The sequence below is a fragment of the Falco peregrinus genome, chromosome 7 (assembly GCF_023634155.1).
Source record: "Falco peregrinus isolate bFalPer1 chromosome 7, bFalPer1.pri, whole genome shotgun sequence".
NCBI classification, from domain to species: Eukaryota; Metazoa; Chordata; class Aves; order Falconiformes; family Falconidae; genus Falco; species Falco peregrinus.
In genome coordinates this window covers 27204447-27219444 of record NC_073727.1, presented here as the reverse complement: position 1 = coordinate 27219444, position 14998 = coordinate 27204447, and the positions used below count along the sequence as shown (strand labels likewise).

The window sequence follows — 14998 nt, the reverse complement described above, 5'->3', positions numbered from 1 at the left end:
CCTTTGCCTACAGACAGAACCTGTAAACATGTATTTATATACAAATATATATAAAAATCATCGTAGAGTCGTAGATATGTAGTTATACGTATATACGATTCTTAAGACTGGAACACAAAATGAATGCCCTCTCCCGCTGTCCAAGCTATAACCTCAGTGAGTCTTTCTTCTTTGTGGAACCCAAGCCATCAAGTCTCATTCAGCATGGCTAAACAGATAACCATTGATACATCCTGCCCTCCCTCCACCTGCAGTTCTCCCCGGTATCTCCTGCCACTGTTGCCATGGGCAACACCAGTGTCCCTCGGTCAGGCCAAAATCTGTCCATCTCCCAGTTCCCTCTGTCTTTACTCTGAGACCAGCAGATTCTTCCTTCGTACTGTCTCATAAGAAATGCCCTGTGCTATTCAGACTACACTGTTGAAATTCACATCTAAGTGCTCATTTGATGTCTTGAATTACTGCAACATCCTGTTCTCTGGCCTCTTCAAATTATAATTCCAGCTATTCTGAATGTCTTTGCAGAAGGAATTTGTCCCACTTCCTCATTTTTTTGAACATTGTACCCTCTCCTATGCATTCATCTACCGGTTCCTTCATTATTCAAGACAAAGATGCCCATCTTCGCCACCAAAGCCCCTCGCTCCCTCTGCTTCTCATTCACCAGCCAGCTCTGAAAGGGCATCTTGCTCCTCCAGCCACCCATGATGCCTGTCTCTCCAGCACAAACAAGTTGTTTTCTAACAAGTGGTTATGGATTTTCTGCTAACCTAACCCACCGCATTAATGCTGGCAAGACTACCTTCTTCTTTAGAATCCTCTTTTTTTTTTTTTTTTTTTTTCTGGAATGCAGGTGATGCAGAGTCCCTGCCTGAGGCAGTTCACCACCCATCTTTTGTTTTCAGAGCACGGCACTTGTACAAATACTAAGCACTCCTTGGAGGAATGTTAGACCTTATTGAGATTAAGGCCTTAACCAGCATCTCCTGTCATTGCAGGCTTTTAAAAATAGGCTCAACATGCATGGTAATAGCAGCATTGTAACCATGGCAATGCAAGGAAGGCAGAGTTTCCAGGCAGGGATCTCTTATCAGACCAGCTGGCATGTGGCTGAGGGCTGGACCAGGGCGACACCAGGCTGAGGTTTCAGGCTCAGGAAGAGACTCAGAGCCCCAGAGCATGTCTGCTTTCCCCCAACTGGGTCAGGAGGCCTAATAAAAAAAATAATGTAAGTGTAGTTGATCCTGCCTTGAGCAGGGAAGCAGCCTAGAATGGTCATTCAAGGTCCTTTTAATCCTGTGGCTATAATAGGGAGAGCCGACTTCTTCTCTGTGTGTTGTGCATTCAAGCATATGCTGATCTTCTGCTGATATCAACAGAAGGTCTCTGAATAAAGAAACCAGAATATCCTCGTTAAGGATCTGCTTGGAGGATGTGAGAGTAATATATTGCTCTTTGAGCGGAGGCTGACTTTGTGCAGCAATAAAACAAGAATATTAAACAGGAAGCCAATGACACTTCTGAAACATGCCTGAGACAGTAATCCAGATGCTGTTTGGGGATATAGTGTAGCCCTTAAGCCTTACATCTATGCTACCTTTTTTTTTTTTTTTTTTTTATATACTGCATCTGTGTAGTTGGGGGTGGGGAGGGGGAGCACAGCAAGAAGAAAACCAGATTTTTTAGCCCAGTTTCCTGAGGAAGTGGGGGTTAGGTTGTTAACTTGGTGTGTCTGTGCACCAGTCTCCTCTTTATAGCTTTGCAGGCTGTGTCCAGCCAGGGAGTGGACTTCAGGGATAGCATCTGTCTTCCCGGTCCTTTCTCCAGTGCATTAGCTGCTGCGAGATGGGCTGGATGCGGGGCAGCAGGGGCAGTTAGCTGGCACCTGCGACAAGGTGTACCCAGCAAATGTGGCTCGATACTGGGCATCCAGTGGTCTGGGGGAACCAGGAGCACTGGGATGTAGCCTAGGAGGGAATCGTGCTATAAATTTAGCATTACAAGCCCAAACGGGCTGGAAATCCAGTTTAATTAGTTCCACCGCTCAGGCATTTGCTTAATCTTGAAAAACAAAACAGAAAAAGTAGCTGTGTGTGTGTGTGTGTGTGTTAGACTAAATAGCAATGACATTTAAAATCCAAAGAATATTTCAGCAAAATAAACGCTTTTGTGTGGCTTTTGTATTGAAAAGAGGTTTATATTAATGTAGCACAATTGTATGTATTCTAGTTCACACTGGGACGCTCACTTTCTAAGGGGAGACCTGTATTTAAGGGCAGCATGAAAGAATAGAGACTTGATCCCGCGCTTAAGGCTGAAGCATTATGTCACTGCAAAATCTTTTTATTTGTACTTCTAGTGTGTTGTCCTGAGAATTTAATTTCCTGTTTTTCATTATGAGAGAGTCTTTTTTGGAAGCCACTAGAGAGCAGGAGGATTTTTTTTGAACGTAAACTGTCAGAATACAGTGACTTTGGGGGTTTGGCGTTTGGGTTTTTTTTTCTTTCCCAGATACAGAACTCGCCAACATGAAATCTTATCATTAAAATAAGTAAATAAATAATAAAGTAGCATGAGAGACAGCCCTCTCTTTCTCACTTTTCCCCACCCTCAGCCCATTGGTGATTTTTCCTGGGTTTTGTAGTGATGCTTCTCAGATTTAAAGCGCTTATTCCCTTCCGCTTTTTGTTATGTGACAACCAAGGACCTTATTTATTTGCTTTACTTGTCTCACTAATAAAAAAACCCCACAGAATGTCACATTTTCTGTTCTTCCATTTCCAGTACTCCTGTTTATTTTGAAACTTCCAGAAAGAGATAAAAACAGCTTAAGAAAAATGCTCTCCAGAGCAATCCTTTAAAGAGCAACAAACAAACATTGCAGATTGGTCCTAAAGGCTGTGCTTCCTTTCTGGGGAGAGAGGGAGGTGGGGAGAGAGGATGTTTTCTTCCTAGCTTTGCTCTAATCATCCGATCTGGGATTTGATAAGCTCCACAAGTCTGAAACTGCTGCCTCCTCTTGTCTTCCCCCTTCCTGCCTCTCAGAAGATTAAAGTGAACATGGCAAAAAGGAAACAGTTTATTTTCAGCTCGTTGTAGTTAATAATTAGTTTACAGCGCAGCATTTTCATTGTTTGTGTTTCAGTCGTGTTGCTGTATTCTTTTCTTACACTGTTTACTTTTTGCTTCACGGGCTTTCTTTGATACAGAAATAGATTTACAAATAGCTCACTCTTGCAAACTTCCAGCCTCTTTCAACATTTTCATATTTCACATCAGGAAATGTGACCACATGTAGGTGGCGTAGCTTTTGCGAAGACATGCTTTGCCTTCCACCCCCGCAGCTCATGGGGCACAATTGCAGAATATACCATGCTTTTGTTTCACTCTTGGACAATTCTGAAATTACAGTAGTTAGGAAAACCAAATGTACAAAATCTGGAATGATTAATCCATGAAAGTATTACATGTACAAGATATAAATATTATTTGACATACTCAAAATCAGCCAAATCTATGAACTGACTGAACTACAAGAAGTTCTTAGTAATACATGATTCCCTTTTCACCCCCAATTTGTCCTAAGGGTATAGGATACATGCTGAATTCTTTAAGCCTTTAAAGCCTGGAAGTAAATTGGCCAGGACTTAAAACTGTTTCTTCCCATGTGTGTATTTTTTATCATTTCTTGCACAATGGGAATGGCTGACATTATGGGTACTATAGTATTGCAACATTAGCATATATATATTCTGTATATGCTGTATATGTATGTGTTCATTTTCATTGTACGTCATGTATGTAATGTCCTTAATTAAAACTTTGCACACTGGTTAAAGCACAAAAATCTTTATTGCATAACTAAGATTCTCTCTTAAGAAGGAAGGGAAAAATTGTTTAAAAAACCAATTGTTTATAAAACAAATGTTTGTATATAAAAACCTATATTTACATTGCAATGTAATTGCACTTCTACATCACCTGTACTGCTTTTGCAGAGGGTTTGTAAATATGCTGTTTAGCCAGTTTCTGCTAAAGGTACTTTAGGGTCAATCCTGTATCTTCAGAAGAAAAACATTTTCTTCTTTGAGACAAACTGCAAAATCAATTATTGAAACAAAAGTCTCAAAAATCTTATGTTATGTTTGCCTTTTTTTTTTTCTCCTTGCTACCATTTTTAACTTTCATAATGATGTGAGTGCTTATTTCTGGCCACAGAAGCGGTTCACTGATGCTACTGGGATATTAGGAAGTAGTGATGTGCAGGCTGAGGGTGCGGGAGAGGGACACGGCGCTGGCTCCAGCCACTGTGTCCCTGCCTTTCTGTCTGCCTGAGCTCTCCCTCAGCTCCAGGGGTACCCAGCAGCGTTCCTAGGAGCCAGCTCAGAGGGTTGGAGAGTGCAATCTATTTTTAGGACTATGGGTCCATTCATTTATTTTTTAAATAATTGTTTGGGGCATAGTACTTCTCATTTTTCTGCAAAGAGAGATGGCAAGCCCTCTTCCTGCAGTTAATGAACTCATTTTTCTACTCTTCTGAGAACTAAAGTATGTTGCTGCAATCACATGTTTCTCATATATGAGTAACGTTCTCAGACTAATGCATGCTCAGTATTGAGCTTGCTAATAGCTTCCCCTATTGATTGCTCAGCCCTCATGATTGCCGACAGCCACCTGACCCAGGGGCAAGCAGTTCCAGTGGGGCAGCCAAGTTACGCGGTACCCACGCTAGCTTTCAGCTTACAAGAGATACAGTCTTGCTTCTCTCCTAAGATTGCAAGGGATGCTTCAGATGGTGGCATCTTCTCCAAACAGTTTCAAAGGGCAGGATTTAGGAATGGGCCATGAGTGCCGTCCCCTTCGCCTTTCTGTCCCTGGTACCCTTGCAGTGCTTCACTTGCTCACCGTAACCGCTAACTGTCCCACCGAGTGGTTCTTAATGCTTTTGGCATCTTCTGATTCATTGCATCTGCCTCTGCTACCTCTCTGTACGCATCCAGGCACCCTACCTGTATTGGCACTTTCCATGCATGTTTTCAGATCCCAGCTCCTTTATGCTTTCAGCTCTCTGCTGTGTTACAAAGCGACTTGATGCCTGGAAAAGCAACTGTGAATGTAAGGAATATTTAGTTTAGTTTATCCTGCTTGGAAGTTGAGAGAGGAAAAAGGTTCTAATATCACTGATACTGAGCTGGCAATATTGGAGGGCTTAAACTGCCTGTGGGAATGAAGCATCCCAGGGAGAAGGAGAATAAGCAGCATGCTTCAGCAGGGCTAGAAGCCACAGGACACCCAGGACATGGGGACCAGCTGACAGCAACATATCTGCTAATGATAAGCCAATAGATACAATGTGTGAGGAGATTAAGGTGGTACAGAAACGAAGCAGTTCAGCTTTATGATCTTTAACACAGTTTATGTGTTTTTTGACTTCGTAGCTCCATTTTATAAAAGTAGAAAAAGTTCAAGCAAAGACTTCATTTTTCTGATGTTTTTCTCCTGTTTCGTGTTTCTTAGGACTTGTTGCCACTGTAACAGTGACTTTGGATCTGAGTTCCTCCTGTTCCAAACAGAAAGGGCAGCAGTTTGAAAGATGTGTTCATAAGACAGCCACAGGTTTGATGGTGCAGACAAACATTTTTGTTCTGAAACTACTCATCTACTTTGGGACTCCTTTAAGAGAGGGACCTAGTTATCCTTATTTACACCCTACAACTGCATGAAACTTTCAATAAACTGTTTTAGAAATCCAGTGACTTTCACATGAAAAAATGCAGGGTGCCTGTCCCATAGCCACTGTCCTCTTTCCAAGTTTTGGCACCATTGCATGGGAGGACAAACCACCAAAATGGTAGTATTTAGTCTTAGTAGAGTCTTCTAACGGTGTTGCTGGGTTTTTTTCCTCTGCTGTTTTCCAGGGTTGTGCCTGAACTCGTTGCAAGAGTTGCTTCCCGTGGGAGCTCCCTCCTTCTGCTGCTCAGCTCTGCCCCCCTCCCACCCCCGCACCCCCCACCCCCGACTTTTTCAAATCCTGTGCCTGCTATCTGGGACCCTCACTTAGCAAGGGGTACTTTCAGGCTAACAGGGAAGCTCCATCTCTGTCTGAGAGCAAGCCTATAAGCTTCCCTTAAACTTTAAATATTTTATTCTTGGAAAGCTTTCAGATGTTTGCAGGATAAAGGGTCTTTATACGTAATCTGGCATTGCACAGTAAAAGATTGCTTTATGTAAGTTAAGATGTGCTGTTCCTTTTTAAACTGGCCATATAAAGTCAGCATGCAGAAGACTGTTTTTCTTGTGTTCAGTGTTGCACTTAGAAGGGTTTTTTATAATGTTTTGCAGTTTTGGTAGGATTAGAAATCTTGAAGTGGTGGGAACAGGCTGAAAATGCTGCACCCTTGGCAAAACTGAACATGCACGCCTCCATACGTTCGTTGAAATACCAGTGTCAGCAGCCTCCCAGGTAACAGAGTCCTCAACCTTGTTTAAAAAGGGTAACCCAAGACTCTTGTTACTGTAGGGCCATAGTAACCTACTACTGAAAAATACTTTCTGGACTAATTCATGGCCCAAATCTATGTAATACCATGTGCTATAAAATAAGCACTAATGACATTACCACATATGACAAAGGAAGGCTATTCATCTGCAGAATAACCAACAATTTCTTTACAAAGTGGATCCAACTCATTTATTGGTTACACATCCTCATCCCGGTATGTTCATTTGTAGACTGTTCTTCAACCTGAAAACCTTCATCTTCCCAGTTTTACCAAGTAAAATAGCAGCCAAACACCAGGGATGCCTGCTTCTACATGAGGTTTGAAAAAACAGCAGCAGAAGCATTTTACTAATAGAAAACTGACAGATGCTTATCATTATGTAGATTTTCTGCTGTGTTCGAGTATCATAAACTCAATTGCATCTACTAGCATTTGAAAAATACTTAAGACCACTTCCTCCAGCTGAGTGAAGCTCACATGAACTGCAACAACTGCAGCATGCACTAGACCAGAATCCTCCATGTAACTGTTTTTATGCCTTAAATCTTGTTTTTGTCTGTTTTAAATGGTGGGTAAATTGTCACTGAAAAATTTTTGCTTTAATGAAAAATCAGGGGGTTTGTGGGTTCACATCTGGGGTTGTTCACAGTTGACTTGATCCAATGATCCTTGAGGTTGTTGGGTGTTAATAGATTTGGGAGTGCAGGCTTGAGAAAAATGTAGTTACTATGTTGTTGTCGTCAGTGATTTCTCTTTTGCCAGTAGTAATAAACTTAATTCTGATCTGGGTATGAACTGCCAAAAACTTACCTGGAAGCTGATGAAAAAAACCAGGGTTTGTCTCATGAAGCAGGCAACGTCATGAAACAAAGCACAAACGATGTATGTTTGTGCTAGTCATCACATCCTGTTTCACAAAATACTTGTTACTTTAAAAGAAAGTAACTTTTACACAAGGCTACATAAAAGCACTGCTGGTATGTATGCAACACTGGGAGGAGAGTATGGGTTTTTGGTAAGGATTTCCAATTTGTTGAAGCTGGTGCTGCTTGCAGGAAAAGGCTGTTCCTGGCAGATAACCCTCATTATCTCCCAACAGTGTTTTGTTTTTCTTTAAAGTTTCGGTTCAAGTCTCTTTGAGATTCAGAACAACTTTTCATGTATGTTAGTGTGCTAAGTATTTTACCACATCTTACCATTCAAGAGGAGATGCTTGGACAGCTTTTGGTTGGACACTGCTTGCATATTGGCAGTGATGTGTGTGTCACAGTTTGGGGTGACCCTGTTATAAATATTTTGGATTGGGATGGGTAGCAAGTTGCAGCTATGATGTTGCTTAAATCTAATACTATTCACCTGATCATACATTAAAAACAGGCTTATTCTTTATTGATTTTAGATGGGAAGCAGAAGGAGAGTTCAGTGTGAATTTTTTCAGAAAAAAGTTTTTATTCTCAACACTTTTCCTTCACCTGCAACTTCTCTTCCTTCCCCGCTCTTCCTCTGGCTGGGGTAACAAACAAACCTAAATGTTTACTATATGCCATTCCGCTGGTGCCAGTAGGCTGTTGGATATTAGGGTATACTTTTGTACACTTATAGCCAACTCTTCATAACCAAAGCAAATCAAAACCTTGCATGGTAAATGCCTTCTTTTAAAAGAACTATTTGTGAAAATAGACTTATCTGAAAGAAGGGCACCTTTCACTGAGTATCCAGATGGCTACCTCCGAATTTTCATTTTTCTGAAGCACAGAAACTTGGGAAGGCAAGCTCCCTTCTATTAGTGATTCTGGTCAGAGAAACCTTTTGTCACCTCTTCTATTTATTATACTAATTGCAAAATAAGTCAAAATTGGTGTGCCTCAAAGTGTATATTCATTTAATTTGCACCTCCTATGCTGTAGTCTCCAAAGTCAGAAAAGCTTTTCTGAAAAGTGCCGGTCAGAATTTTGAGATAAGTAACATTACCCAAAGCCTTTAAGAAAAAGAAATATTCCTCCTACATGCTTAGGTAGAACAAAAATCATTAAGGCTAAAGCAGAATTTTGTACAGACCCCAGACTGAATACAAAGAAAGAGCTAATAATCTTTGGCTTTCTCTGCAAACCACATCCAGCCCTCATCCCCAGCAATGCAGCAAAAAATGTTCCCTTCCCTTCTCCCTTCCTGCCCCACTCAGCCCCCAAATACCTCATCTCCTTTGTAGCCAGACAGACAGGGCATGCTTTGCATCATCTTCTAAAATCAAGCAAAAAGCGTCCCCTGGAAAAATCTCAAGTTTTCTACCTGCCATCCCCAAAGTTCAAAGGATCTTGCAAGGCTGGAGATGTGGCAAATTGTGTCTCTGCCTCAGATTTAACCAGGCACCCCTTTACCCAGCTCTCTTGCGAGTTTTTGTCATACGTGGCCTCAATGGAGGCCTTGGACTAGACTCCTTTAGCACGGCTTGCAGGCAGCTGCCTTAATCCAGTACCAGAACACTGGTGCTTTACTGTTGCTTGAAACTAGCACTACAGCCACATAAGTGGACCTGCAAGTCCCCAAATCCTACATCTGCCGGTCTGTCCTTTCCTCCCTTTCTCCCCACTGCCAGCACGGGCTTTTTGTTTTGCAGTTACTTTGCAAACTGGACTAAAGAATTCACCCAGTTTGTTTTAATCCTGGTTGTTGCACAGGCGTTTGTGCTGGGGGGGAGGGGGGGGGGGGGCGCAGAAGGAGGGCTGCCGGGGCTGCATCCAGAAGCTCCGCACCAGCGCTGGGAGCGGGGGGGCTTGGCCCGTTTTGGCAGCAGCGTTGGCCCCTGTCATTCAAGTATTCATGGGACCGGCAGTGTGGAGTACAGAGTTTCCCTTCTTTGTCACTTCTCTGGGGAGTTTATTAAATCAGTCTCTTGGTGTAGAAGAAAATAATGAGCTAATCCGGAGTCGAGGTGCTATTGGATTGTTTCAGACCTGGCTCATCTCTTAAGCTCCTAACTTTTCTGCATGCAGATGTTATCCAATTAGTTCGGAGGCAGAAGTAGAGTTTCTTGACTTGGTTTTTTCTTTCCAGGCCAAATGCCTGGAAGCTAGGGAGGGAAATAGATGGCACTGGAATAATAACCACCTTCCTCGAGTTTGAGCAAAGCAGTTAAGACCCATCTTTTTTTCAGTGTTTTTGCAAATTCTGCCAAGCTGTACAAAAGGTGTCGGGGGAGGGGGTGTGTGTTGGGTTTTCTTCTTTATTCCTTGATATGCCCATTTTTTCTTCTCAACCACTGAACAAAGAAAGCAAGCAGAGAAGATGATGCTTTGGTTTGTAATTTTGTGATTAAAAATGTCTGTTCCTAAAATCTCTCACAACAGTCTCTTCTGATTTGTAATGATTCCTTTTTTTTTTTTTCATTCTTTCCCCACCCTGAACTCTGCACCCAAAATGTAGTCTCAGCCTTATGAGATCAGACGACTGCTTGCTAATCGGGGTTTAGAGCAGTGTAATCCAGTTGCCCTGTTTTGAGGATGATTTATTTCATTATTCCTTAATATTTTCTTAACTACTTTTCATGTAATTATGACCAGTAAAAGTAATTTGACCTAAGAAGCCATTCTGCCTTCCTGTCCTGCAGATACCTACAGCATTCTTCAGGAGAGGTGCCGGTGCAAAGATCTGCTGCTTCTGCAGCTGAGGCAGGTTTCCACGATCAATAATGCAGGGCTCCAAGTTATCTGTGTCTAGCTGTAAAGTTACTCATCCAGCAGTAATTTCACAGATGCCTCTCTCATGGAAAATTCAGCCATGTACTCGAGGGGGAATGAGAGTTTAAAGCAGTTCAGATTCGGTCTGGCTTCACTGGTGTGGACACCTGGGCACTGAAACGTGTGTCCTTCTCTGTTTCCTGTACAGTACCACTCCCAAACTGAACACCAGCAGCATCATAGCTCCTCCATCCTCTAGGAGTCTACAAACTAAACATTTTAACATTGTCGTTTGTCTATGCTCCATGAGTTGTTCTTTCAAAGATTTCACCTCAAGGAAAAATCAGGAGTAGCTGTCATTTGAAATTTATTCCGGGTTGGCAAAATGATGGCATTTGTCACTTCTACTCTCCATCTTCTTCAAACTGGTCCTAATGTGTGTCAAACTGGATACTGCGTTGAATTCTCCCTCTTTGTTCTTCTAGAGAGCACTGAGTAATTAATATAGTCTAAAAATGTAATGTGGCACAAAACCTTTTTTTTCTCTTTCTGTAGTTTTCAAACAAGGAGGCTGCCAAGAGCCTTAAGTGCATCATATTTCAAAAACATTTTGATAAAGCACAATTACTATGATACTGGGTTGACCAGTTTTCTTAGGGCTGGATCTAAAATAATTGGCACACTTGCTGTATGCTGCTGCACATTTCATGTTGTTGACCTCGTCTCCCTGAAATCTGAATCGCTGTTCTATCAGTGACAGTGATGTGTCTGAGCAGTCTGAGGGAGTCCTGCAATTATTTTAATATTTCACACAATACCGGTGGAGTTTAATAATTAGTCCTGAAGATTCAAATCCAGTTACTTCCTTCTCTAAAACAGGAAAAATAGTGATAGTTAGGTGTTAAATGCTAGCAAAGTGAAGAAAGAAGTGTAACATAATTTGTGGTGTTCCAGTCACTGATTTTTAATTTCTCTTTCTCTCTTATTTTACAGGGCATGTTTTCAAGCCATTTTTGAGGAAATGTGGTGAATGTAAACTTTTTCTGTTTGGGGGGAATTTCTGGTAAGTTGTGCTGTCTTTATCAATTTTGGTTTTCAATGGGAATTTCAGAAAGATTGTTTTAGCTTTTTTCAGTTTTAATTTTTCTAGCTGATGGGAAATACAGAGACGTAGTTGATTAGATGTGTGGTTTTTCCTCTGGTATGGTGACTCGCAGTATGAGAAGCACTGACACAAAACACCATGCTAGGCCTCAGGGCGAGGAATGTAGTTTCATTTGCTTGGGTGGCATCTGCTTGTTGTGTTTGTAGCTGCTATATTCTCCCGAAGACTGGGCTAAAACCTAGAACAGAAGAAACACAAAAGACTAATTTAAAAACAAGGGGAACAAAAGAGCATGCTAGTGCTATAAAAAAATCAGGAGCAAAAATAATATAGAGGTAGCGTATACCTCCCAAAGTGGTGGGAGTGCCCAGTCACTGAAATCTTCCCATCCTTTCCCAGGATGTCTGACTGGCACACTTGCCTCATGGGATGATTTGCTTATGCCTGAGATAAGGAGGTAGTTAATGTTCTGTGTGCTATACCAGTTTTCCTATTCCTCTTTTCCGTCCCATGTGACAAGCTTTACTGCTTCTCTGGATGTACTGTATGTAATACTTGCAGAGGCACCAGCTTCCTACAGATTTCTGGTCCTACAGGGCTGTGGGAATATGGCATGTGATGTGTCTGTGCTGCTAAGCTGTGCCACTGTGAGGAGGAGGCAGAGAAGAATGGGAGGTAATTAGCAACATGCCCCAACTAGAGGGAGAAAATCCAGAGAAAACTCTTCCAACCTGAAAAAAAAGCAGCAGATCTCGAGCAGTTTGCAGGCTCATCTTGCTTTTCCCTCTGGGAAACTGTCCATATATACAGTTCTGGCTAGTGCCAATTGACCACCATCACCCTTGGGGAAAAAAATGCCAGCAGAAGATTGTGTTCCTTCTTTCCCTTGGCCAAGCAGAGTATTGGACTTGTATTTTTTCTTCAGCCAGCATGTGCAAATTGCAGATGAAAACTGGCTTATTCTCCAATGGCAGAAGACTTCAGAGTCGGATAGCCTGCAGGGTAGAAAACTGAAAATCAAAGACTGACTCTGTGAGAACACTTGTTCTTTTCTGCCATTTAAAAAACCAGATGTTGTTACATCATACAGAAAGATCTGGATTAGCTAGCAGATGTTTAAATATAGATCACTTAGCCTTTTGAAGAATGTATACTCTTAGAGATAAGAAAAGATAACCAAGATGGTATTTTTACAAAGTTGGCCAAATGCATGAAAAGTGCTGTACAACAATACCTGATTAAACCCTACTGCAGCTCATTCTTCTAAGCATTTTTCTGTCTTCAGTTTGGCTTTTCTGACAATTGTGCATGTTGTAAGCTTGCACCTATATCCATGTACTGGGAAACACGAACAATAATTATTCAACTAGACTTTAGTTGTGGGGCCAAACATAAGCCACAAACCAGAGCATGAGCTCATTAGTCCATGTGATTTTATGCTGATTTCTGTTACTACAGAAGAGGATGGGATCTGTATCTGGTTTTCTTTTTAGTGGTAGTAACTAAGTTTCCTTATAGGTTGGCTGATCTTTGTGTGGGGTGTGACAAAGCTATGATGCTAACAGGTCAAGGAGTAGAGTTGTAATTCAGAAATAGTGATGCCGTAAAACACCAAGGAAAAAAAGTTTTATCAGCGGACCTGGTAGTCAAATTCCTGTGTTTTAATTTCCCTTCAAAGATAGAACAGGTCAGAACAGCCATGGTTAGCCTTAATAAAAGAGCATAATTCAAGAGCAGCAAGAGGAAAGAGACAGAAGCAGCATGTTTCTTAGAATCATAGAATAATTTTGGTTGGAAGAAACTGCCAGATGTCATCTTGTCCAAAGCCCCCCTTGAAACAGGTCCTATTAGGTCAGGGCCTTGATTTTCAAAATTCAGCTGCCTGGAACCTCTACAGCCTCTCTGGGCACCTATTCCCATGTCTAACCACCCTCAGAGTAAAAAAGTGCTTCCTTGTTGCTTCTCGGTGTTGTTGCTCCCTGTCGATCAGTACGGACTTTGCATCTTCTCTGCCTGTGGGAAAAGAGACTTGGAGAAGACCCCAAAATAGGGAAGCTGCTGCTTGTGGCTCCAAGAAAATGTGGTGTCACACAGACGTAGTATACTTGTTAGTGGGGGAAAAAACCTGATCTGGTTCACAGAGGTTCTACTTGGATGATGTTTCTCAACCTATAGTTCATGTTCAGACTTAAAGAGAATGGCTGCTTGACTTGGTTGGATCTCAAAACGTGGGAGGTTAGCTGACAAACTGATGCTGCTGAAAGCCACCTCGTTTCCTGACTTCCTTAGAGATAGAAGCCAATGAAAAGAGACATTTCTCACTGCTGGATTGTCAGCGTCCTGGAATTTCTTAAAGTGAGTCTAGAGCTGGGTTTATATCACTCCATGCTCCAGGATTTTGCCCCAGAATTTGATAATGTTTTTCTGGAGCCATTGTAGTATGTAAACAGACTGAAAATTTTGCTTGTTTTCATAGCTGTTCCTCACCCTCTTTCCACTTCAAACTGTTTGCAGAGTCTTATTTTGAGGTAGAATAATCAGGAACCTTGAGTTTGTCATCTGTGAGGATCTCTGAAATATCTTTGACACCACTGTAGGTTTGCCTATGATATTCCAAATTCCCAGAGAGTTCAAAAATAATTAAAAAAAAAATAAGACAAGGAAAAAGTTTTGCCCAGTCTCTGTCCCTAACCCACTGAATCCAAGAAGGACTGGACATCAAGAGAATGTTTTGAATTTATCTTGACATAGCAGCTGAGCTCAGAGGCTCAGCAGTTATTTATTCATCTTGTATCACAGTCCTAGAAAAGGTCATGCAGCCTCCAGATCAAAAATTCATAATGGATTTAGGAGCTGATTTGAGAAGTATACTTGAATGCTGGGAGGGAAGTCTTGGCTGAATTTAAAACTCCCTCAGCTAAGCTGATGGTATCTTTCTGAGCAGTGTAAGAAGAAACCTCTTTTGATGAGATTTCTGTAAAGCAGCCTTGTGGATGTCAGAGCAGATATTTGCATGGCACTACAGGTCTGACCTTCTTGTGTTGAGCACAGTGTTTGGCAGGTGGTCGTGGAACAGCCATCCCTCCACATCAAATACTTACGTGACTGCAAGGAGTCTCAGGAAGCATGGCCATTGTAGGACAGAAAACCTCGGGGTCATCTGTGTTTTATTTTTTTCCCTAGTCAGGCTGCTCTTTGCCAGTCCAGACTCCCCTCAAAACTCCTGCCTTTTGTAAGTTTTTTATATTTGTAAGCATGACTTGCGCTGTACAGCATGATGTTCTGTTCCTGTCTGTCTAGACCCTGTAGCTGGTTACAGCCATCGAGATCAGAGGAGGATCGAGCTGTGAAGCGAATAGAAGGGTTGCTGTATCGTAAACCTGACCTGCATCTTCCTGTGTCAGTTGTCCCACTGTGTACTCATCCTTTTCCTATAGATTTCTTCTTCCCAGGAAAGCTGTGAATGCTTCAAACACAGGCCTTGAAGCTGAATGTATACCTCAGGGGCTGGAAGTCCGGTGCTCTTTTCACTCTGAGTTTGGGCAGGGATACCTCCCCAAGTTCGGGGCTTTTTGATGTTTCAGCTGAAATCTGAGATGCTACGCTTCATCTGCATACTTCTCTGGAGATTAGAAGCAACTGCACAACTTAAACTAAGGTTTCAGCTATTTCTAGTTGCTCAGATATATTGTGGCAAATTTGGATTTCAGCTG

The 14998-nt window shown here is 41.9% G+C and overlaps 1 protein-coding gene across 4 annotated transcripts in view; it reads left to right on the top strand.

Annotated features, from left to right (window-relative positions):
* Nucleotides 1-14998, top strand: part of FYN (FYN proto-oncogene, Src family tyrosine kinase) — a 143492-nt gene that overhangs the window by 50324 nt on the left and 78170 nt on the right. For all 4 annotated transcript variants that reach the window (XM_055809862.1, XM_055809861.1, XM_055809865.1 and 1 more), the window contains exon 2: nt 11174-11243. The gene's annotated coding sequence lies outside the window, so the exon portion shown is untranslated. The remainder of the gene's footprint in view (nt 1-11173; nt 11244-14998) is intronic.